The sequence below is a fragment of the Dasypus novemcinctus genome, chromosome 12 (genome assembly GCF_030445035.2).
Source record: "Dasypus novemcinctus isolate mDasNov1 chromosome 12, mDasNov1.1.hap2, whole genome shotgun sequence".
NCBI classification, from domain to species: Eukaryota; Metazoa; Chordata; class Mammalia; order Cingulata; family Dasypodidae; genus Dasypus; species Dasypus novemcinctus.
The window spans coordinates 61,432,052-61,458,237 of record NC_080684.1 but is presented as its reverse complement, the minus strand read 5'-3'; the positions used below and the strand labels follow the sequence as shown (position 1 = coordinate 61,458,237).

The following is a 26,186-nucleotide window of genomic DNA, read 5'->3' as shown; positions in this document are numbered from 1 at the left end:
AAAAAAAAAAAAAAATGTGAGAAGGGAACTAGCATTAATTGAGCATCTACTCTGTGCCAAGCTCCATACTAGCCTCTTTACATATGGCATTTTATTCAATTATACTAACAGTATGATTTTAAAAATTTATTTTTAATTTTTTAAAAGATACATAGATAACAGTATGATTTAAGTTTTATCACCACTCGATTCAATAATTTAGCAAATTGATTGTCCACAGAGGTTAAGTAACTTTCTTTAGTTAATACAGCCAGTAAGGAAAATGACTTAGAACCTAATATGTCTTGCCAATAGCTCTGCTGTCTCTGCATTTTACAAATTTTACATTTTAGCTTCCTAAATTATCACCTGAAAATTACCATATTATTTATTGTCTTTTCACACATTTGTACAGCCTAACTGTGCTTCCTCAGCTATCATTTTATGTATATTTTGTCACTCAACTGAGATTATAAGTCATTGAGGACAACCTACTACATCTTCACCTCCCTATCATAGAACTCTACAGAAAGGAACTGCATTGATGAAAATAAATTGATAATTTAATTAATTGGTTATCTTTCCTCTCTGGCAGAGTCTGTACATGCAAATTCTCTCCTCTATTATCTGTGCATTTGGGAGATTGTTCTGGAACAAATGTAGCTAAAGGATTTCTCTTAATCTTGTCTAATAGTAATACAGTGGAGAGACAAAATCATTTCTGTAAAGGAATTAATATGCGTAATAAATTTGATTTCCCTTTGGGTGACTGGATTCTAGAATACAAGGATGGTATTAGAGTTCAAAACTCCCAAAGTCTCTTCTTTGGTCCTTTATCTTTTTTTACATTATTTCTCTTTCTCTTGTATTTTTCTCTAGTGTCAACACTACGAAGTACTATGCACTGTTTGTTGCTCTGAAGTCATCTGATTTGAAAAGTATAGACAGGGCTTTAACAATATATCTATGGTAAGCTGCTTCAGAAGTTCAACAAAAATTAGACCTTGAGTAGTCTATTTTAGAGTAGCCAGAGTTTTACATCCATGGTAAGTACTGATGCTAATGTTACTACCTTGAGGTGTGAGTTATTGTAGGGATTTAAAATATTTCCACAAACTTGTTGATACTCTTTTATCAGGAGTAGGTATAACCCTTCTTTCTTTCACTGTGGACTTACTTTAGTGATTTGCTTTTTGTGGATAAAATACAGATGAAGTGACCATTACCTGCCTTATGGTTATTGGTCATATAAATTGACACAGCTTCCATCAGGCTGTCTTGCTTGCATGTTTACCCTTAGAAACCAGCCATCATGATGTGAGGAAACCCAAGTACTATGGAGAGGACACAAGTACTTGTCCCTCTGGTATTCCCTGGTTCAGGTCTCAGTAAACAAGCATCAATCACCAGTCATGCTAATTTTAAAAAGCGTTTGACAAATTAGCAATAGAGTGGAACTTCCTCAATTAGAAAAAGAATATATACAGAAACCCTATATTAACATGATACTTAATTGTGAGAAACTGGATGTTTTCCCCCTAAAATTGGGAGCAAGACAAGAATGTCCTTATTCCTCTCTCAGTTCTTAGGAAGGGGGTGAGCTCTTTGACTGCTAGGATATCCTTGCTAGTACTAAAGGGGGAAAAAAAGAAAAGTAAAATCACATGTATTGGAAATGGCTCTATTCACAGGTGATAGGATGCCTATGTAGAAAATCCCAAGGAATACACAAGAAAATTTCTGAAATAGTGAGTGAGTATACAAGGTCACAGATACAAGGTTAATACACAATAATACACAATAGTCAAGCTATTCTTGATATTCCAGCAGTGGGGAAATTGAATTTGAAATAAAAAAGTACCACCTACAATAGCATAACATGTAATACTTAGATATAAATTTAAGAAAATATGTAGATGACCTATATGTGGAAAATTACAAACCATTGATTAAAAAAAACAAGATCAAAATTAATGGAGTACTATTCCATATTCATGGGTTGGAAACTCAATGTTAAGATGTCACTTCTTTTCAACTTGAACTACAGATTCAATGCATTTCCAATCAAATTCCCAGCAGCTATTTTGTAGATATTGACAAATAGGTCCTAAAGTTGTTATGAAAGGAAAATGACCTAGAACAGCTGACAAAATATTGAAGGATAAAACAGTTGGAAAACCCATAGTACCCAATTTCAAGATTTATTTTAAAGCTACACTAATAGAGCCAGCATTGTATTGGTGAAAGAGTACATATAAATCAATGGAACAGAATAGAGAGCCCAGAAAAGGACATGCACAAATGCAGTCAACTGATCTTTGATAAAGGCACAAAGAAAATTCAGTAGAGAAATAATAGTCTTTTCAACAAATGGTGCTTAAACAATTGGAAACTCATAGGTAAAAAAATTAACCTAAACACAGACTTTATAATTTATACATAATTAATTCAAAATGGTCCATAATGTAACAAAATATAAAGTTCAAAACTATGAAACTTTTTGATGAAAACATGGGACAAGGCAGCAGACTTGGCCCAGTGGTTAGGGCGGCCATCTACCACATGGGAGGTCCGCGGTTCAAACCCTAGGCCTCCTTGACCCATGTGGCCCATGCGCAGTGCTGATGCGCTCAAGGAGTGCCGTGCCACACAGGGGTATCCCCCGCATAGGGGAGCCCCTCACACAAGAGTGCGCCCAGTAAGGAGAGCCGCCCACTGCGAAAGAAAGTGCAGTCTGCCCAGGAATGGCGCTGCCCATACAGAGAGCTGACACAACAAGATGACACAACAAAAAGAAACACAGATTCCCATGCTGCTGACAACAACAGAAGTGGACAAAGAAGACGCAGCAAATAGACACAGAGAACAGACAACCAGGGTGGGAGGGGGGAGGGAGATAAATCAATCAATCAATCAATCTTTAAAAAAATAAAGAAGATGCAGAAAATAGACACACAGAACAGACAACCGGGGTGGGGGGAAGGGGAGAGAAATAAATAAATAAATAAATAAATAAATAAATAAATAAAATCTTTAAACAAAAACAAAACATGGGACAAGACTACAGAATCATAGGTTTGGTGGTAAGTTTTTAATACAATACTAATATTACAATCCTGAAAGGAAAAATTGATAAGCTTAAGTTTATTCAAATTAAAAACTTCTGATCTGCAAAAGTCACAGTGAAGAGAATGACAAGACAAGCAACAAACTGGGATAAAATATTTGCAAAACACATACCTGTTAAAGTAACTTTAAGAACTATTAAAACTCAACAATAAACAAACAAATTGATTTTAAAAATGGGTTTTTGTCCTTACTTGTGGGTTTCTCCATGCTGTGCCAATGTCTGCTTTTGTGAGTAGTTTCATATTTTGTAATTAAGAGCTCATTTCAAAAGGAGAAAAAGTATTAAAGCAAAGAAAAGTATCTGTCACCAAAACATTAGCTGTACTTTATTGTTTTATATATTGTACATATTAGACAGTGAGGAAGTAGTGTAACTGGTAGAAAGTATTAAAATAACTGACTGTCATTAACCATACAAACCTGGAAGAAAAGACAGTTCCCTGCCTCAGCCTGTTAAAGGTTCTCTCATGTGTGACATCCTTATATCTGGTCATTTGGATTTTCACTTTTTTTTTTTTTTTAACAATTCTGAACTCCTTTTCCTTGGCCAAGCATTGTGATTTGCCCTGCCCCATATTATCATCTCATTTGATTGCTCTGCAATTGGGAATGGTGATCTTCCTTGAATGATGTTCCCAGATACTGAAAATAGGGGCCTTTCATCACTGTTTCAGTTTGCCAGAGGGCTGCCAATGGAATATACCAGAAATGGGTGGCTTTATAAAGGGAATTGACTTGAGGTAAAAGTTTACAGTTCTGAGGCCATGATATGTGCAAATCAAGGCACTATCAGAAATAACTTTATCACCAAAGGTTGGCTGCTAGCTAATACTGGAGCAATGCCAAGTGGCAAGACAAGATGGCAGCCAATCTCTGGCATCCTCTTGTATGGCAAGGTCAACATGGCAGCTCTCTTTCTCTGCTTGTCTCTGCTTCCATTTCTCACTTAATATAAGACCCCAGCAAGAGGGCTGAGGCCCAACCTGGGTCACACCTCATTGACATAGTCTATTCAAAGCTAAACTGACCTGATCAAGGCCCCTCAACTAATCTAATCAAAGGCCTCATTACACTGTATTTTACAGGTACAGGAATGGGTTAACTTAAAAGCATAATTTTCTGGGGTCCACAGAAAACAAACCAGGACATTCCACCCTCTGGACTCCAAAAATACATGTTTTTTCCCATATGTAAAATATATTCATTATACACAGTATTTCAAAAAGCCATAAATCATTTCAGCAGCAATGCTAAGTACAAAAGCTCATAAAATTCAAGTGTAGGCATGCAGTGTGTCTTGGGGCAAAGTTCCCTTTCAGCTGCAAACCTGTGACAGTTAGAAAACAAATTAACTGCTTCCAATATACCAAGGAGGGACAGTCCAGGATAAAGGTTTACATTGCCATAGGGAGAAACTGGAAGGAAAGTTGGTGTTACAGGTCCCAAACAGTTACGAAAACCTGCAGGCATACTCCATTAGATTTCAACATCTGAGCCACTCCTATGGGAAAATGGTTTCTTCTCCCAATGGAGGCCTCCCCTTTCACGGGTTTGCCCAATGGCCATCTTCTTGGTTCCACCCTCATCAGGCATCTGGGCAGCAGCCAAGCTCTAGGTCTCACCCTCCAAGAACACTGGAGTGACAGCCGTAACCTCCCCAATCTCTGGGGCACATTCTCAACCCCCTTAGCGCTTTGGGGTAGTGACCTAATTCTGCCTAATCTCCAGGGAATGTGCCCCACCCTTCTGTAGCCTTGGGAGGCTGAACTTTTCCTGAACAATGGCAGAAGGTATACCCTCTCCAAACCCTGGGGTATACACACCCTTTCTGCGTACAAAGATAGGTTCCTTCTCTTGGCCCAAGAGGAGTCTTAAGTCCAGTCCTCAGCTTCCTTTTGCTTTTAAAGTTGTTTTCCCTTCCCTCCCTTTCCTGTGCTTTATAGTCCTGGCTGACAGTGGTTTCACTCATATAGATCTCACAGTTTTTTTGTTTTGCATGCATTTCACAGGGATCCAAGCTATTAGACAGTAAGATTTTCTACAGATCCTTCCTGAAAAACTTCATTTTCAACCTTGATTTTCAAGGAAATGGCTGCCTAGTTCCACAATTAGTTAAATTCTCAATGGGGTGCTATCCCCTGGGGACTCGTTTTCCAGAAGCTTGGAATTTCCCAAACCATCACTTTCTGGTTTCTTTTTGCCCAGGAGTTCAGTTCTCATCTTATCCCTTTCTTCTCTCATTTTACTTTTAACTGCAAGGAGACAACAGGCTGCATTTTCATATTTAGTTTGGAAGTCTCCTCAGCAAAATGTACAGTCTCATCATTTTCAAATTCTGCTTTCCATCTAACGATAGGAGTCAATTTTGCCAAGTTATCTGCCCCTTTAAAACAAGTATTGCCTTCCTGCCAGTCATCATTCTTGTCTAAGACCTCATCAGAAGTAACTTTAGGTTCCATATTCCCATTGACAGTCTCTTCAAAGCAATCTAGGCCTTTTCTATCAAGCATCTCACAAGTCCGCCAGAATCTACCCCTTACCTATTTATAAAGCCATTCCAACATTTTTGGTAATTGCAAGCAGCAGTACTCCACTCTCTCAGAACCAATTTCTGTTTTGGTCTGGTAAGGCTGCCAATGCAAAAAATACCAGAAATGGGTTGGATTTTTATAATGGAGAATTTGTTAGGGAAAAAGTTTACAGCTCTGAGGCAGCAAAAATATCTAAATCAAGGCAACATCAGAGACACTTTTCCCACACAAGGTCAGCTTCTTGCAGGTCCTGGAATCCTGCCCCGTGGTAAGGCAAAATGGTGGGTCTGCCAGTCTCTCTCTACTTTCTCCTGGAGCTCAGCTGTGGGCACGCAGGTGTTTCTCCCTGAGCCCTATCATCTCCTTGAGCCTCTTCGGGATTCTGTCTTTCTGAATCTGTAGGCAAACCTGGAGTCCTCTCTCCCATATGACAGAATCAAAATGGTAGAGCTCCCTTTCTCTGGGATGTTTTTTCCTTCCTCTCTGTGTATTCTCAGTTTATGTAAGACCCAGCAAAAAGTGGAGACCCTACCTGGGTCACACCTCACTGACTTATATCAAAAGCCCTTAAGCTATCTAATTGAAAATTATCTAATGAAAGTGTTCCTTAATTGAATCTACTGCAAGTAAATGTCCCCACACCCACAGGAATGGATTAGTTTAAGAACATAATCTTTTCTGAGATTCACAAAATTCAAACTGCCGCAATCAGGAAGACCCAGGAGCCTGAGAATTTGCTACATTCCTTTCCCCTGATAATCCATTAATAACACTGATTAAAGAATTTGAGAAGAAAGGGGGAGTAGGAGCCAACATACCCTCCCACCCCAACTCCTTCCCCATATTTCTCAGTTCCAATTAAGATCTAAAATCATGGTTTTTTAGTTGAAACAGATATTAAGTAATAACTTTTCCAATCCAGTTTTTCTACAAAGGAAAAAGATAAAAGCAAAAAGGGGTGGTGTTGCATGAAGGCTGTTGCTGCTGCAGAGCTGGGACTAGGCCTCCCAAACCCTCCTTGCTGTTGTTTTCACTAAGGATGGTCTCTCATTGTTTGTCTTGTTCTCAGTGTCCTTCTCCTGCCTCTTCTTTGTGGTTGTTCGCATACTCTATTACTGACTTTAGCACGCTATTCATTCGCATCAGGTGGCAGCAAAGTATCTCTTCAGTTACTTGAAGGTAAATCTGGATGCCTGAATGAAAGTACAGCTGATGTTTCCCTATATGCTCCTGGAGCCACTGCTCTTGAGGCCAGCTGGGGGTGAGTGCAGAGATGAAGGGAGCTTAGAAATTTTGCAAACTCACTTAACCCTCCAGCTGCTGATCTGCCCTTTACCCATGTTACTTGGGCTACAAAGCAAATTGAGATCTAGTTGCACAGGGTCAAGCAGTTCTTGTCATCCCTTAGAAAAGATGTGGAATCCCATTCCTTAACTCAATGGGTATGATTTGTCAAAGAACACTTCATGCCCCAAACACCACCGTCTTTAGCAGGTTAACACTATTTCATCTGTAGTCCCTTGTTTCCTTACCTGGAACTCAATATTCAGGGTTCTGGACCAAGACTGCTCTTCTCAAATGTTCCTGCTCAAACCAGGCCCTTCAGGGTCAAGAGGCATCATGTTGTACCCAGACTAAGAGTGAGACCAGGGTGGCGGACTTGGCCCAGTGGTTAGGGCATCTGTCTACCACAGGGGAGGTCCGCAGTTCAAACCTTTGATTTGCTCATTGAGTTGAATACAAGCTGTGAAGAAAACTCACACAGCAAATGCATCTCAAAGAAAACTGTAGCTCTGAAAGGAAGAATATATTTCAGAGCAAGGAGACAGAACTCATTTTTGTACCAGGATATATCCCTCAGCCCTCAAAACCAGACTTCTTTCAATCTTTCCACCAATGATAGATAACAGCTACTGTTTTCAGCTGCCCTGACTGAGCCCATCTGTGAACTCTTTGCTCTTAGGGGAGGCTGTCTACTCTTGCACATCTGAGAAGAGTTAGGGAGGGATTCTGCTTCGTGTAAAAGAGCCTCTCTCCTAAAAAAAAAAAAAAAAAGAGTCTGCTTCCTCCACTGTTGCTTCTCTTTTGGCCTGTTTCAAGCTTGGTCAAATTGGGAAAGTGGGGTGGAGGTTGTCCTGCCTTCCCTTCACCTCTGACACAGTATGTCTTTTAACTGCAAGCTGGCAGCAATACAAAGTGCAAGCGAAGGAAGTATACACCTAGAACTCTTTTGCTAATCAGCGATTCTCTGAGTGTCTGCACTCCCAAGCCTGTTCCATGTGTTGTGAAGCTTGGGTCTCTAGAGAGAAATGAGAAAGGAGGAAGGGAAAATTTGTCCGAAGAATTCTTACCATTCTTTTGTTCTTGTTGGAAGCTATCCTTGGGGAGGTGGGAGCTGGGTAAAGCTTAACCGTACGTCTTCAATAAACTCTCATTTATGCAAAATTAAAAATAAATGGGCAAAAACTCTGAACAGAAACCTCACCAGAGGAAATTAGAAGTTAGCAATTTAAACATGAAAAAGGTTCAACATCATTTGTTATTAGGGAACTGCAAATTAAAACAATGAAATACTACTACATATCTATTAGAATGACTAAAATCCAAAATCATTGACAATACCAATTACTGGTGAAAGTGTGGAACAATTGAAAGTCTTATTCCTTGCTGGTGAGAATGCAAAATTATATAAGTACTTTGGAAGACAGTTTGGGAGTTTCTTACAAAGCTGAACATAGCCTTAACATACAATCCGCAACTGTGTTTCTCTATATTTACCTAACTGATTTGAAAACTTATGTCCTCACAAAAACTTGATCATGTATATTTTATTAATAATGGGCCAAAATTGAGAACAACCATTGGCCATACTGCAATGTTCACATCCCTCATCCTTGGGCATCACCCCAAATGCCTGTTTTTCCTGACATTTTTCCTCTTGTGCTGCCATCAGCACACATTTCTGCATGATCTATCTCTAATCCATTTTTTCACTCTTCCTCTTCCTTTTAAATCTCACCACTCTGGTCTCTGTAATGACCCTTTTATGGTAAACAAATTTCCCTATATCCTCAACTATAGGATATTATGAAACAGCATTTTATAGTATGCTTACTCCAGTTCCTTTCCTTGTCTAGTGCTTACCTCATTTACTATTGGCTCCACTTAGCTCAGCTTGTCCTATCACTAATCAGTTCCCTATATCCCATATAAAGCATTATGTTGATGGTGGCGATGTTATGTTGATGGGGATTTCAGCATTCAGCTAGCTCTTGTTCTTCGTTGTCAAATTATATCTTAATGTTAAGAATCCTTCTCTTTTGAGATTTATAGTTTCCATTGGTAGTATCTTTGTATCCCTCTTTGAAACTGTCATTGTCAACCTGGCCAAATCTAGAGTAACCGAAGGCTTTGGCAGTTGACCCAGAATATGTGTCTTCATCTCTAGCCCCCATAACATTCTGAGTGAGTTTGACATCCATATGGATAAATAGCTAGTCTTCTTTCTTTGCCTTGGAATTCCTTTAACTCCTCAACTCAAGAGCAAGCACCGCTTCCTTACTGAACCAGTCCAAACCTGTGGTCAAATAAGGGAATTATTCATTTTCCTAAAGAGTTCTACCTCCAAATTTTAAACCCTAATATTATATTCCCTTATTACTTTTTGTTATGTCAGCCACACTCTGGCAACACCATTAAAAGCCTTGCTTCTTTTTGATCTTTTATACTTACATGAAAAAAATCAAAACAAATAAAACTCTAATCCTGTATAAATCTAACATATCTTCTCTATTCTCTTTGAGGTTCTCAGTATAGTTGAGAAAATCACATGATTGTGTCATCATTTGCCATTGTAAATTCAGAGTGTCACCTTTAGGTGTTCTTCAGGCCTACCTGGCAATCATTCTATACAATATCATTTGGGTCTCTTCCCATTCTTCAATACTTAATTATACCTAAACACAAACTATAGTTTCTCTAGGACCTTAAGTACTTCTCAAAGTTTCACAGGTGCTCATAAACCATTTTGATATAACTTGCCACCCTCATTGTGCCAAGTAAATGCTTGTCAAATATATTTAGAATGAATGGTTCTGGAATCTGCCTACATATTTTTGATTCTTGTAGATATTATTGAGTGTTTACTCTATACCAGTATTTTACATAATTATATTTACTCATCTCAAGAATCATCAAAATTTCTGTTCTTATCATCATTTTCAGATGAGGAAAAAGGCTTATAGTCCAGCCCATCATTAAGGTTACATAGAGACTGAGTGGTAGGGTCAGAATTTGAATCCAGTTCTGACCTGACACTGAGGCTCCGATTCACTATGCTTTGCCTCTTTGCCTTTTTTTTTTTTTTCCTCAGTAATGTCTTCTTTTTTTTTCTCCAAATTCTACTCAATTTATTCATTTTTTAAAAAATATTACATTCAAAAAATATGAGGTCCCCATTCACCCCCACCGCCCCCACCCCCCCACTTCCCCCACAGTAACACTCTCCCCCATCATCATGACACATCCATTGCATCTGGTGAGTACATCTCTGGGCATCGCTGCACCCCATGGCCTATGATCCACACCATATATGCTTTGCCTCTTGTCTGAGCAGTCGCAAATGCCCTGTTTAGTATTTTTTCCTAATGGTCACTCAAATATAAATATAGGGCTGGCCCTGTTTAACCACAATACAGAGCCTGAGGAAAACCATTTTGAAAGTTTAAATTTTAGTAGAGTTTCAGGCTCCATAGTTTGATTCTGTTCTGTGCATTCAGAAGATTACCCACTGTATCTGTTTGAGGGTTGCACAACTGAATTGAAAGAGTAGATCCTAGAAGCTCACAGTAGTCCTGGGGAGGAGCATATCTAAGAAAATCTGATAGAGGAGACAGTGACTTTTTGAGCTAAGCAGGAGTCGATTGTGGAATCCTTGCTGTCTAGTACCTCTTGTCCTTACTATTTTGCAAAGTCCTAATGGTTCAACTAGAATATTGTAAGCCTCATCACTTTAAAGTGGTACCTCCATGGCATTAGTGGAATCGTTAAGCAAACCAGATGTCACAGTTTAATGCGTACATCTTTAAAATAAATTCTCTTGGTTATTTAATTTAATGGAATATTTTTGGGGAAACAGGTGGAAATTGTATATTATTACTGAAAGAAGTTTCAATATAGTGAAGGAAACCTTTCCAAACACACTGTATGACATGTATAATCAATATTAAATGTGTGTACTGCACATAGGCATTAAGTTTTCATCACACCCCAATACTTGCCATGTGTGTTTGTATGAGGTAGATTCATTTCTTTCATGTCACACAAGTTTATGTAAAAGAAAAAAATTAAAAACACTGTCAATGGTTCCAGAGAAGTGAAATCCCATTTTAGAGGTGATTACATCTCTATTTTTAAAATTAAAATAATGTTTGGCATTTAATCTTTCTACATACTGTCTGAAATATTACTTCAATGAATACATGGCTATTTTTTTTAGTATAAAAATACTATTTTCAAAGCATTTGCACAGTCATATAGCCATGATCTCATTTCACTGTCATAATAGGTATATCTCAATATGCATTTGGCATTCCCACATGAAACTACAGTAATTTTTACTTTTCATTTATTTCTCCATTATCCTATTGAGTTGCTCAAATATTTTAGTTACTATATGTCCATCTCGATAAAGTCAGCTCTTATAGACAACATGGCATACTTTAATAGAGAATTTAATGTGTGATATCTGCAGGTTTAAGCATGCAAGAAAGAGACATTTTTGTTCTTGTAATGAATTTAAAAATAAGTTGTTCAAGGCAACACAGGAAGATTTTTATTATTTGCTAACCCTGATTCTCAAACTTTGGGGGTGCCTCAGAAACATCTGTAGAGTTTGTTAAAAGTGTCGATGTTATTTTCCCTTTTGAGACCAACAGAAGTGGAGGCTTGGACATTTGGATGTTGCTCTTTATAGGTGTTCCTGCAGTATATGAAATTTGAGATCCATTTTACTGTCAGATTTTTCAAATTGTATCTCTTCTCAGTAAGTTTGAGTTTATTACCTGCAGTTTCATGATATTTTATTAAATTAATGAGAATAAATTCTATGGTTTCTCTTAGAAACCCTTTGCCTAAGAGTGAACCTTTTAATGTGATCCTATCTAGGCAATCAGGATGTTAGTCATGCAACAGTAATGCATAGAAGGAAAGTGACTGACAAAATTAATAGGGAAAGTTTTTATTAAAATTATTATTCTATTGCCTAAATTGATGACAACATGTAATTTTCTTCTTTCTAGACCTTACTATAATTTGCTTCATATAGTTCACTGAGGAAAGCTGTATTTTTCTGTGATCACTGTAGCAACTTCAAAAGAAGGTGCTTTCACATAGTAAACATTTCATAATGCCAACTGAAAGGCACATTCTAACAAGAAGGAAAAAAAATGGTTAATTTCCAGTATGATGATATGTTGTTTGTGACCACTTGAGTGATCCTGCTCAGATCATACAGAGTATACAAAATACCTTCCTCCTACACATGCCAAACTGTTTTAGAGATAGCTTGCTCTCTAAATGTTCTAATCCTTAAAATAGATATTTCTAAAGATCAGCTTCAAAACTCAGAATTCATAGTCTCAACTTGTTTGTAAAAAATAAATTTACTACCAAAGAACTCTCGCTGTATTTTTGGGGCCTTTGGTATCTCTCTTTGGTACTGGTATGATGCCAACAATTTGTTTATTCATCTCTCAGTTCTGAGAATCTTCAAGTACTGAAGGCAATAAATCTCCCATAAAGAGAAAGTTGATTTCTGAGATCATAAATTTCTTGAAAAGAAGGATAATTCTTTTGAATCTGACCATATTACTCCCAGCTCCAAACTCATGTGATTCTGTATAGCTCATAAGATAAACCTGAAGTTCCATACCATGGCATATATCTCTCCATTATTGTGATTCTTCTTATTTCTCCAGCTTCATCTCCCATCATTTCTGCCTCTCCCAGAAGCAAGGGCAACACTAAACTGTTTGTAGCTCCCTGCATTTTATTTGAATATGTTTTCTTCTCTTTTCTCTATCCTCTCCTGGTACTCCTATTATACATGTGTTGGCATGCATGAGGCCCTCATATCTCTAAGGCTATGTACATTTTTAATTATTCTTTTTTTTTTTAAAGATTTATTTTTATTTTATTTAATTCCCCTCCCCTCCCCTAGTTGTCTGTTTTCTGTGTCTTTTTGCTGCATCTTGTTTCTTTGTCCGCTTCTGTTGTCGTCGGTGGCACGGGAAGTGTGGGCGGCGCCATTCCTTGGCAGGCTGCTCCCTCCTTCACGCTGGGCGGCTCTCCTTATGGGTGCACTCCTTGGGCGTGGGTCTCCCCTACGCGGGGGACACCCCTGTGTGGCACGGCACTCCTTGTGCGCATCAGCACTGCGCATGGGCCAGCTCCACACGGGTCAAGGAGGCCAGGGGCTTGAACCGCGGGCCTCCCATGTGGTAGACAGACGCCCTAACCACTGGGCCAAAGTCCGTTTCCCTAATTATTCTTTGTTCTTTCTATTCCTCAGACTGGATTTTACCAAATGCTTATCTTCAAGTTCACTGATTCTTTCTTCTCTCTGTTCAAATCAGCTCTTGAGCCCCTCTAGTGAATTTTTTATTTCATTTATTGTACTACTCAAGTACAGAATTTTCATTTGGTATCTTTTCATAAATTCTATCCCTTTTTGGTTATTTTTATCTCTTTATTGACATCCTTCAGTATTTTAGACATGCTTTCTTTTAGCTCTTTGAAACTATTCTAAATAGCTGATTTAAAGTGTTTATTTAGTAAGTCCAACCTATAGCTACCTCAGAGATTGTTTCTATTGATTGTGTTTTTTCCTGTTTATGGGTCATACTTTCTTGTGGCTTTGCATTAATCATAAGTTTTTAATGAAAACTGGACATTTTAAATGATATATTGTGCCAACTCAGAGTTTGTTGTTATTGTTGTTTGTTATAGTTGTCCATTTATTTAGTGACGTTTCTGAGCTAATTCTGTAGTCTGTGTCCTTGATTGTGTGTGGACCCTGAACTCTACTCAGTTAGCTAAGTGGTCAGCTAATGTCTGGGACCAACTGACCTTCCACTCCTGCTGAGGGATTCTCTGGGCAGGTTGGGACATGCCTTCAAAACGCAGCCAAGAAGTTGACAACTCTGCCTTGGTCATATCTTGCTTACATAGACTCTTAAGTCAGTGGTGAGAGCTTAAAGCTTTCTCAGGTTTTCCCTGAGCATGCACACTACTTTTAGCATATACACAGCACTGCACATGAAAAGGAACTTTTAGATTCCCAGGAATTTGTCAGAGTTTTACAAAACCCCTGTGGAAATATCATTCCCATCTTTAGGCTTTTTGATTAATCTATTGTCTGTACCAAATGTTACCCATCACCTTAGACAGCTGTTGAAGTTAAAACACTTGCCTATAGGTTGGCCTTGGCAGCGGCATTCTGAGTGCAGTGGCCAAATGGACTGAAGGAGCTGGGGGGTGAGAAGTGGGTGGGCAGGGGGTGGGGAGGGAGGAAGGGGAAGGAAATCCTATCTCCTGGACGCCAGCCTGGACGTTTCCACCTACTTCGACACTGCCTGGTGGGATCTGAGAGGGGTCACCACCTCCTCCAGTGGAGGAGAAGAGGGGCGGAGCCCGGCTCAGGATCATGGATTTTCCTGGACACTTTGAACAGATCTTCCAGCAACTAAACTACCAGAGACTTCATGGTCAGCTCTGATTGTGTCATTGTAGTGGGGAGTAGACATTTTAAAGCTCACCGCTCTGTGCTGGCAGCATGCAGCACGCATTTCCAAGCCCTGTTCTCAGTGGTGGAAGGAGATCAGACCATGAACATGATCCAGCTGGATAGCAAGGTAGTGACAGTGGAGGCCTTTGCCGCACTGACTGACATGATGCATACCTCCACACTCATACTGGGGGAAAGCAGTGTTATGGATGTCTTCCTGGCAGCCTCTCACCTGCATTTGAACTCTGTTGTTAAGGCATGTAAACATTACCTAACGATACAGACGCTGCCCATGTCTCCCCCCAGTGAGCGTGTTCAGGAGCAGAGTGCCCACATGCAGCTCTCCTTTATGCTGCAGCAGCTGGGACTAAGCGTTGTGAGCTCAGCCCTTAATTCCAGCCAGAGTGGCGAGCTGCAGCCAGCCCCCATGAGCTCGTCGATGCACAGTAGCCTAGACCAGCAGACTCCCTTCCCAATGAGATGCCTGCATAAGCGCAAGCAGTCTGCAGAGGAACAGGCCAGGCAGCGCCTCTGAGTCCCCATGGATGAGTCTGCTATTTCAGATGTTACACCAGAGAACGGGCCATGAGGGGTTCATTCTCAGGAGGAGTTCTTTTCACCTGATTCTTTGAAAATTGTGGCAAAGGCTGAAATGACCGACAACCAGGAAGACAGTGCCATCATGTTTGACCAGTCTTTTGGTGCTCAAGAAGATGCCCAGGTGCCCAGCCAGTCTGACAACAGTGCTGGCAGCATGGCACAGTTGTCCATGGCCTCGTCAGGTTGAGACTGGATTTGAGCAGGAAGCCACTACTGAGAAAAGGGGTTTTCAGTGTGAAAATCCTGAGGTTGGCCTTGGTGAGAAGGAGCACATGAGAGTGGTGGTTAAATCTGAACCCCTGAGCTCTCCTGCACCTCAGGATGAAGTGAGTGATGTGACATCACAAGCAGAAGGCAGAGAGTCTGTGCAAGTGGAAGGAGTTGTGGTCAGTGCTGAGAAGATAGACCTCAGTCCTGAAAGCAGTGATTGGAGTTTTTCGGATCTCCAGTCTAGCACTGACAGGGTAGGTGATACCCATATTTTGGAAGTCACAAATAACCTGGAACACAAGTCCACTTTTAGCATTTCAAATTCTCTTAACAGGAGCCGAGGAGGTAACTTCAGCTCAAACCAGAACAATGATGATAACATCCCAAACACCACTAATGACTGCAGGCTGGAGGGTGAGGCCTCTTATTTGTTGAGTCCAGAGACTGCGCCTGCGGGTGGACCTTCCTCTGCCCCTGGCTTTTATATGGAGAATCCATTCAGTGAGCCTGCAGACTCCCATTTTGTTAGGCCTATGCAGGAAGTGTTGGGCCGGCCATGTGTACAGAGTTCAGGCTACCAAGGAGGAGAACAGTCTGGGATGGATTTCTCCAGATCTGGTTTGGGCCTCCATTCCTCCTTCTCCAGGTAATGATGGGCTCCCCAAAAGGAGGGGCCTGTAACTTTCCATATTACCACCATGTTGCTCCCAAAATGCCAGTTGTAACTTCTGTCAGGAGCTCACAGATTCCAGAAACTCTGCCAGTTCCCAGCTAATGATGAATGGGGCCACATCCTCATTTGAAAATGGTCCTCCTTCCCAGCCTGGTCCTCCACAGTTGACCAGGGCATCTGCTGATGTGCTGTCAAAGTGCAAAAAGACCTTATCAGAGTGCAACATCTTGGTTGTAGAGGAAGTTTGCAAGTCTGCCTGCAAGATCTGCTGCAAGACTTTTTTGACCTTGACAGATTGCAAGAAGTACATCCGTGTTCACACAGGTGAAAAACCCTATACCTGCTTAAAGTGCGGCAAGAGATTTAGTCAGTCCAGCCACCGATGTAAACATTCTAAGACTACCTGCCTCAGCTGGCAGAGCAGCAACCTTTCCAGCACTTTGCTCTAGCCCTGTCCTCTTGAGACAATGCTGATGCCAGTTGTAGGATTGAAACTAAAATCTCTATTGGTAGATGGCTAATGCCATTGGGTTTGGGACCTCAGGCTGTCCAATGGCTCTTGCAAATTTTGACAACTAGTAAGTGGAGAACTAATAAGTGTGGCATTTCTGCTGCCACATTTCCAAGTGAAGTGCACGCCTTGGTAGAGGGATGCAATCCCTGAAACAAGGCTCTTCCTAAAGGTCAAGTAATGCAGTCATAAAGTAGTTTGTAATTGATGTTGTTTAAAGTGGCACATTTAAAAATTAAAAATTGAAGTGCAAAGCAAAATTTTAGCAAGTTTCCTAAAACTCTGTGAAGCATTTAACTACATTTCCTATACCTTCTGATAGCAAAATTATATACCTATACAGTGATGCAAAATGCACTTACGTGTAACCAGTGGACAACTTTGTACCTGTCTAAATGGAAGGCCCTTGAGGACACACCTGTCTGCCACAAGTGCTTTAAAGTGTGTCATGAGCTAGTCCTAGGCCTCAGCAAGTACTTTTTCTTAATTTTTGTCTGATTTGCAGTCAAAGGCACTGCACTTTGATGGTGCTGACACTGGGTCCAGAGTGATCATGCTCTTGGACTGTTAGGTGAATATACTTTTGAATACAACACTGTTGGATAGATGTTTTAATGATTTTCCCTGGTTTTAAAAACAAAGCTATAGACGGAGTATGTACTTGTGGGGAGTGACAAGTAATGTACTGTTTCTTTATGTGCTGTTTTAGCAGTATTTTAACCAACTTGTATTACAGATGTTAACAGTTCCATGTTTGGAAGTCAAAAAAACAAAACAAAACAAAAACCACTTGCCTATAATTGTTTTTTACATCCCTCCCACCACCACACAAACCCCTGGGAAAAGGATTTTTACACTGGGTATGATCTGAGTTAGGTCAAATACAGATATCCTTGAAATGGGGTCTTCCAGGGAACTATTAGAGAGGTAAAATATGACAAATCATTTGGAATGAGACTTTGAGGCAGCTCATTTATTGACCCTCAGGTAGTTGCCAGGCTATACGAGGAATTCAAGTTATTTTTCAAGGCTACCACATAGATGGTGAGTGGAGATGAGACTAAACCAAGTTGAAACAAGAGAAAGCTCACTGTTCATAAAAATATTCAAAATTTTTTCTAGAATAAATGTCTCCTTAGTTGATGCAACCCTTTGTTTTTTTTTCCAGAGTTCTAGAAAAGTTCTTTCTGACAATACTTGTCAGTTTTTATTGTTGTTTTTATGGAGCAGAGAATTTTCAGAGATCCTTATTCCACTGTTTTCATGGATGTCAAGTTTTATCAGTTTCTGCAGTCTGAGTTTTGACATAATGTTGCTAAGTACATATATGTTTAGGATTGCTCTGCCTTCTTAGAGAATTAACTTCTTTATCATTATGAAATGCCATTCATTATTGTAGCAGTTTCATATTATTAATGACTTCCAAAAAATAAATATTGGATTATGTTTATAAATTGGCCTTTTCCTCTGGGCATATGAGATTATATTGGATTCAGATTATATTGGATTGTGTCAGTAGGGCAAAGGCAATGCAAAGGACAGAGTGGAGGGTTTTTGGTGTTGGAGTTTGACACTGAAGCCTTAAGCTGGTGCCTCGGGATGTAAGTTCATAGAGGAAACAGAGCAAGCCCAGGAAGAAGCAAGCCCTGGAAAAGAGGAACCCTGAACCCAGAGAAAAGCAAGACTTGAGAAGAGAGGAACCCAGGAAGCCTGAACCTTGGCAGACGTTGTCAGCCATGTTGCTCCAACATGTGACTTTGGTGAGGAAGAAATTTATGCTTTATGGCCTGGTATCTGTAGGCTCCTACCCCACATAAATACCCTTTATAAAAACCAACCAATTGCTGGTATTTTGCATCAGCACCTCTTTGGCTGACTAATACAATTAAACCTGATCATTTTCCCTGTTCTGAAGTCTGCTTTGTTTGAAATTAATGTAGTTTTTCCAGATTTCTTTCGACAAGTATAATCATGGTGTATCGTTCTTCTTCCCATTTATTTTCACCTATTTGAATATTCATACTTAAAATGAGTTTCTTATCTACCACATATGTTGTGTTTTCTATTTCTTTCCTCTCTGAATATTGATATAGTTGGAATAATATCTACCATGTTTGCAACTATTCTTTATATTTTTTGTTTCTTTCTCCTACTCTATATTTTCCTGTCTTTTTTGGGTTTTAATTTAGCATTTCATATGAATTGATTTCGCCTCTTCTTTTAACATAGTAACCATTTTTATTTATAAAATTTAGTGGCTGTCTAAAATTTACAATACATATTTTCAACTAACCTAATTCCATCTTCCAATAACTCTGTACTACTTTATAGGTAGTCCAGCTACCTTATTATAGTGTATTCTCAATTCTTCCTTACCATCCTTCATGGTAATACTATTATTCATCCACTTATCCCCATAGTAAAATCATCAAATACATTGATACTATTATTAATTTAAAGTTTTATTTTAATTAATTAAGCAAAATATTTTATTTTAACTATATTCTTTCCCTAATATTCTTCCTTTCATTATTTAGAGCTAAATTTCTGAACTATATCATTTTCATTCAATCTGAAAAACCTTATTTAGCACTCCTAACAGGTCTGATTGTGAATTCCCTCAGTTTTTGTTTGTCAGAAAAAGTCTTCATTTCCTCCATTTTTGAATGATACTGGCTAGATATAAAACTCTGGGTTGGCGGTTTTTCTGTCAACACTTTAAATATTTTACTCCATTCTCTTTTTACTTGCTTTGCTTCTGACAAGAACTCTGCTGTCATTCTTATCCTTATTCATCCATAGGTAAGGTGTCCTCTCCCACCCAACCTCCCAAAGCTTCTTGCAGGATTTTGGTTTCCTGAAGTTTGAAAATAATATGCCCAGTTGTTTGTTTGTATGTTTGTTTGTTTTCCTGATATTTATCTTTGCTTAATATTCTCTGGGTTTCCTGCATCTGTGGTTCAGTGTTTATCATTAATTTAGGAAGGTTTTCAGCTATTTTTTATGTCAAATGTTTCTTCTGTTCCATTCTTACTTCTTCTTCTGGTATATAAATAACATATATTACACCTTTTGAAATTCTTTTGCACTCTCGAATTTTCTGTTTTATTGTTTCATTCTTTTTTTCCCTCTATTTAGTTTGGGAAGTTTCTTCAAATTCACTGATTCTTTCCTCATCCATGTCTGGTTGGCTGAGTCCATACAAGACAGAATGACATTCTTCATTATGTTATTGTGCTTTTTAATTCTAGTATATTTATGATCCTTTTTTAGAGTTTACAGTTCTCTAGTCACATTACCCACCTGTTCTTGCAAGTTTTCTACTTTTTCCATTAGACCTTTTAGCATATTATTCATAGCAGTTTAAAATTTTCTGATATTTCCAACATCTGTATATTTATTCTGGTTCTGATAATTACTTTGTCTCTTCAGATTGTTTTTAAATTGCCTTTTCCCCTCCCTTGCAAGTTTTTGAAAGCCAGACATATTGTAATAGGAACTAGTAACTTAAATAGCCTTTCAAGTGATGATTGGTGGTGATATGGTTAGGAGTTAGTTGTGTTCAGTGTTTGCTGTAGCTGTATATAAATATTATATATATACAATTTCCAAGTGCTTCAATTTCCTCTAATAAACTTGTTTTGGTCTCCTCTCTTGCAATTGGTCTCCCTTAAGTATTTCTACTCAGAAAGTGTCTGTGTCTTGCAGTTCCTTCATTTTTAACCCAAAGTTATTTTATTTAAGTCCTGTTAGTGTGGTGGTATAAAGGATGGGGAAGTGATGCTTTATATAATCATATAATTAAATCTTAGTCTTTTGTTGGTATATGTCTCTGGCTATGATTTTCACAAGTGTTTCTCCAGTGTTATGGCTTTATTTTCCTCTTGCCCTCTTTCTTCCTTCCTTGACTGAAGTATTCAAACTCTATTTCCTTGAGGCCCTTGCCTCTGCTAACTATGACTTTCGCCCCACTTCCTCTTAAGTAGGGCAGAAAGGTTAGACAGTGCTGCAGTGGGAGTAATGCCCTTATCTCAGCTGAGGTAAGGCTCGTAAATTCATGTAACCTGAAGAGTTGCTCTTTGTTAAGTGGGAAGCTTTGGTTGCATTTCTTAATGGTTATTATTCTCTTTCTCCTATAGAACTAGAAGGGGATGTTTCTCAGATCTTAAATGTGAGAACTGGTTTCTGGAGATAAATCCCATAAAGGTGTGGAGAACACTTAAAATTCCATTACCTAGTAGTTTCCAGTCCCATTCTAGTCCACCTTCTGCCTACAGCAATTCACCAAAATTACTATTTAATATTCCTATGAGTTAGTTTACAGCTCCAGGATTCTGCTCCAAGGAAGCAGGTATCAGCTGTGATCCTCTGTATGCATCTGAGTATGGTGAGACCTGCAACTCATTTCTTTGAGGAGTAAAAGAAAATTCATTGGTTTTCAATTTTCCAGCATGTCCTTGTTAAAAGAAATGGCATGTAATATGGCTAGTTGAGGACTTCAAAACATTGTATAACTAAAACCAGAAACCAACCCCCTCCCCACTCTGAACCACTGTAATCTGATTTTTTTTGATATTTCTCTGATTATCATTTTGGCAAAGTAGAAGCTAGAAGAGGTTTTCCTGTATGAGCTTCTTATTTCAAATTTCCTGGATTTCTGACTGATGCTTCAAGTCTTAAGAGGTTGTTTTGTAGGAAAAATTTTACATCCTCAGTGGTTTCCATGTTCAGAATAGTCCCTAGTGATGAAAAACACCATTATATCCAGGATCATTTACTGTATCTCATCATAACTCTCTTCCAGGAGTATTTAAAAGATATCTCCAAAAAAATAAAGATTTATGTCCATTGTAAGTGTGATATAGATACACTGTTCTTCAATGAATTGATTAACAGGAAGACTGAATCCTACCCTAGAGTTTCTCAAAATGTGATCCTTAGACCACCTGTATCAGAAGAAAACTAGGGCTTTTCTTAGAATATGGATCCAGCTATACCAATGCATCATCAGTGATTGGGGCTTGAGAATATGCATTTCATAAGATCTCAAGGTGATTCATATATATTGAATTTTAATAATTACTGTTTTAGACATACATCTTTAACTTTTGATTTACTTATGATAAAGTCAAGAATTATCTAAACCTAACTTTCTCCAAGGAAGTGACAGCTCAGTCAAGTATCATTCTGTGTAACTAAATGAAAATGTAACCCAAATTATTATGGGCTGTATGAATCACAAACACAACACTTATTTTTTAAATCCTTTAATGTTTTAAAGACTCATCCCATGGAGCTGTTTATTTCTTCAACCAGGGCAGAGGTGTGAAAGCTTTCTTCACAGTTCTTCTAATTATACAATCACACTATCAACCATGTAAAATGAATCAATACAGCAATGTTATTTTCATATACTGCTTTTGGAAGAAATGCTTTATGAAGCTAGGCCATACTGTCAATTTGAAAACAAAACTGGACTTGAGACTAAAATGAATCAGACCATCTCAAAAATGAAATACATAAGATATCTTATTTTTTCCCTCCTGCCTTCTTCAGAAAGGGAGATGAAAGGACTTATACAGAACCACCTAGCATTACTTATAGTATATGAGACTATGTATTTTTGTTTTTACCTCTCAATGAGAGGTTAACACATCATGTTCTTTTTGCTCTATTAAATTCTATTTTTTTAAAAGAAAATATTTTTGGCATTTTACATTTTCATTCCATTTTGGGAACATGAGTTGTAAGTAAAAATTGGGTCAGCATGTCCTCCCAGTCCTAATTCATCTTTCTTTTCTTTTTTTTTTTTTTTTTATTTTTATTTTTTTTATTTTTTATTGACTTTGTAATAATATTACATTAAAAATATATATGTGAGGTCCCATTCAACCCCACCCCCCCACCCCCCCTCTCCCCCCCCCCAACAACACTCGTTCCCATCATCATGACACATCCATTGGATTTGGTAAGTACATCTTTGGGCACCTCTGCACCTCATATACATTGGTTCACATCATGGCCCATACTCTCCTCTATTCCATCATGTAGGCCCTGTGAGGATTTACAATGTCCGGTGATTACCTCTGAAGCACCATCCAGGGCAGCTCCATGTCCCGAAGATGCCTCCACCTCTCATCTCTTCCTGCCTTTCCCCATACCCTTTGTCCATTATGTCCACTTTTCCCAATCCAATGCCACCTCTTCTATGTGGACACTGGATTGGTTGTGTCCATTGCACCTTTATGTCAAGAGGAGGCTCAGATTCCACCTGGATGCTGGATGCAATCCTCCCATTTTCAGTTGTAATCACTCTAGGCTCCATGGTGTGGTGGTTGTCCTTCTTCACCTCCATCTTAGCTGAGTGTGGTAAGTCCAATAAATCAGATTGTAGGTGCTGGAGTCTGTTGAGGCTCAGGATCTGGCTATCACATTGTCAGTCCAGAGATTCAAATCCCCTAAATATATCTTAAACCCCAACATTAACTGCACCTCCAGCACATTAGCATGAAAGTCTTATGAAGGGAGATCCCATCTGAGTCCGGATTCATCACACATAAACACCATTTCCAAAGAGGGGCCATCTGCCCTGGTAGTTAACCCCATCAGCCATGACCATAACTCCCATGGGTCTCTTTAGCCCTCAAAAGAACCAATATCTGGGGGTTGTATCTGCTTTATCTGTCTCTCTGACTCTGCTCAGTTGTGCATGAGGGCAAACCTTCTGCCAGCCTCCAGACTCTTTTTTAGAAACTCGTAGCCATATAAACTCATTTCTCCTTTCCATTTCCCCCTTACTTTAGGTCAAACAGCATTTTAAAGTCATGGTATTTTATGTAGACATGGATATTCTGCTGATCCGCATTGAACCTTCCGTATAAGGTCATTTTCCAGTTGCATCATCAGTTGGTAGTTGATAGTGGTCCCTCGTTGCCAGGGAGGCTCATCCCCGGGTGTCATGTCCCACGCTGGGGGGAAGGCATTGCATTTACATGCTGAGTTTGGCTTCGAGACTGGCCACATTTGAGTAACATGAAGGCTGACAGAAGGAAATTCCCAGGCACAAAGTTGCTCTAGGCCTTGTTATTATTTTGGGTTTATCAGCTCACAAGCATAGTCATTAGTATCAGGGGCTCACTGTTGAACCCTCACTCCCTCCCGGTCCCCACCACTGTACCTGGGAGACTGTCGCTGCTCCCCTAGGGACCACGACAGAGCACCACTGGCCGGGAACCCAGTACCCCCCCCTACTGTGGTTTTTAATTGTTGCCACTATGAGTATATCCAAACATTACCATGCACCCTGGACATATGTTCTGTACAGCTCCCTGTCAGTCATATATCATCTGTCATTGGTATCCCATACCAGTATCCCTCCATTGCCATTATTGAAACACTCTGTGATCCAGAACTCCCCGAAATTTGAAGCCCAATATAATGTCATGGTCCCTTACTAGGGAATGGCATATAGCGATGAGTTTAAAGGATAGATAAAGAACTTGGATAAAGTTAGATAAAGAACTTAGATAAAGAATGTTGACTTGAAAAAATTCCACATCCTATTTTTTTCTTTCCCCCCCCCCCCCCTAATTATTCAGCTTTTCTTCACAGGAGTCCTAGACCACAGCAATGTATATATATAATATACAGCACTCCCACACATCCACCAGAAAACCTTTTCCCTTCCACAGTGATACTCTTACGCCCTATTCATATCATATTTACTTAAAGTGATGTACAGAGTCTGAGACATTAGCTTTCTAACAAGGTGACATCTGTATTTACATTATGGTGCATACTTTAGGATACACAGTTCTTTACATTTTTAGTTATCCTATGTTTTACATTATGGTTTACATTATCAGTCTGTCATCTCCTATATGTTATGGTGTAATATTACATGTTTTATATCCATCCTTGTGTACTCTCAAGAAACTCCTCTCTTACCCCCCATTTACTTTGGTTCCACACATTTAACGTCCATTTTCCCTTCCACCTTAGTGCCCTCAGTGATAGCCAACCTCCGTTTCCTGAGGAGCCACTTCCAGAGATAGATGGAATAGTGTTCAGGGCCTAACTTGCTCAACTGCCCCAATGCCCTGGGAGCCACCCTTTCTCTCGAGGGATACAGTTCCCTCTATTGGATGGCATTAGTCCTCCCCAGGATGTGGGTCCACCCCCACTCTCACTACTTGGGTTTCTACCCCATGGTGTCACCCACTCTGGCAGAATGAGCATTTAGACATTCCCCAGGAGCCCGTCCTGCATCAGACCCTCCCCTCCGAGCATTCTAAACAGGTAACCCTCTTTATTATATTTTGATATGATTTTCTCGGCATTTTACTCTCCACCAACACCTGACCCTCTCCTGGTTCGTATGCTACCCCTCCCTCCCCCCACTTTTGGGCAACGTTACCCACCCGTCCCTCCCCAGCCACCCTCAAACCCGCAAAGCCCCAAGCAAAGGCAACCCCTTGCCCCCCTTTTATCTCTTCTTTGTGTTCATACTTACCACCATCTCGTCTTAAATTCCACCCCTGCAGACATCGGCTCATATCCTTCCTCCACCCTCCGATTTCCTGCAAGCCTATCGTTCAGTCTCTTGCTATCTAGGGCAGCTTGTTTATTTCATATCATTGAGGTCATGTAGTATTTGTCCTTCAATGTCTGGGTTGCTTCACTCAACATAAGGTTCTCAAGATTCATCCATGTTATCACATGTGTTTGTAGTGTGTTTGTTCTTACAGCCGAGTAGTATTCCATTGTGTGTATATACCACATTTTATTGATCCACTCGTCTGTTGATGGGCATTTGGGTTGATTCCAACTTTTGGCAATAGTGAACAATGCTGCTATGAACATTGGTGTACATATATTGGTTTGTGTTCTTGTTTTCAGTTCTGCTGGGTATATTCCCAGCAGTGGTATTGCTGGGTCATATGGCAAATCTATGGCTAGTTTTTTGAGAAACCGCCATACTGTTCTCCAGAATGGTTGGATCCTTCTGCATTCCCACCAGCAGTGGATGAGTGTTCCCCCTTCCTTCACATCCTCTCCAGCACTTGTATTCTTCTGTTTTTTTCATAGCTGCCAATCTTATGGGTGTAAGATGGTATCTCATTGTGGTTTTGATTTGCATTTCCCTGATAGCTAGAGATTTGGAACATTTTTTCATGTGCTTTCTTGCCATTTGTATTTCTTCTTCGGAGAAGTGTCTGTTTAAGTCTTTTTCCCATTTTTTAAATGGATTGTTTATCTTTTTATTTTCAAGATGTAGGAGTTCTTTATATATGCAAGTTATAAGTTTCTTATCAGATATATGATTGCCAAATATTTTCTCCCACTGTGTGGGCTCCCTTTTTACTTTCTTGACAAACTCCTTTGAGGTGCAGAAGGCTTTAATTTTGAGGAAGTCCCATTTATCTATTAGTTCTTTTGCTGCTCGTGCTTTTGGTGAGATATTCATAAATCCATTACCTATTACAAGGTCCTGTAGATGTTTCCCTACACTGCTTTCTAAGGTTTTTATGGTCTTGGCTTTTATATTTAGGTCTTTGATCCATCTTGAGTTGATCTTTGTATAAGGTGTGAGATGGTAATCCTCTTTCATTCTTCTACATATGGCTATCCAGTTCTCCAGACACCATTTGTTGAATAGGCCACTCTCTCCCAGTTGAGAGGGTTTGGTGGCTTTATCGAATATTATGTGGTTGTATATGTGAGGTTCTATATCAGAGCTTTCAATTCGATTCCATTGGTCTATATGTC

The 26,186-nt window shown here is 39.4% G+C and overlaps 1 pseudogene; it reads left to right on the top strand.

The window, feature by feature from the left end:
• Positions 1-14,317: 14,317 nt before the first annotated feature.
• Positions 14,318-16,356, top strand: LOC101429456 (zinc finger and BTB domain-containing protein 5-like; annotated as a pseudogene).
• Positions 16,357-26,186: the final 9,830 nt, after the last annotated feature.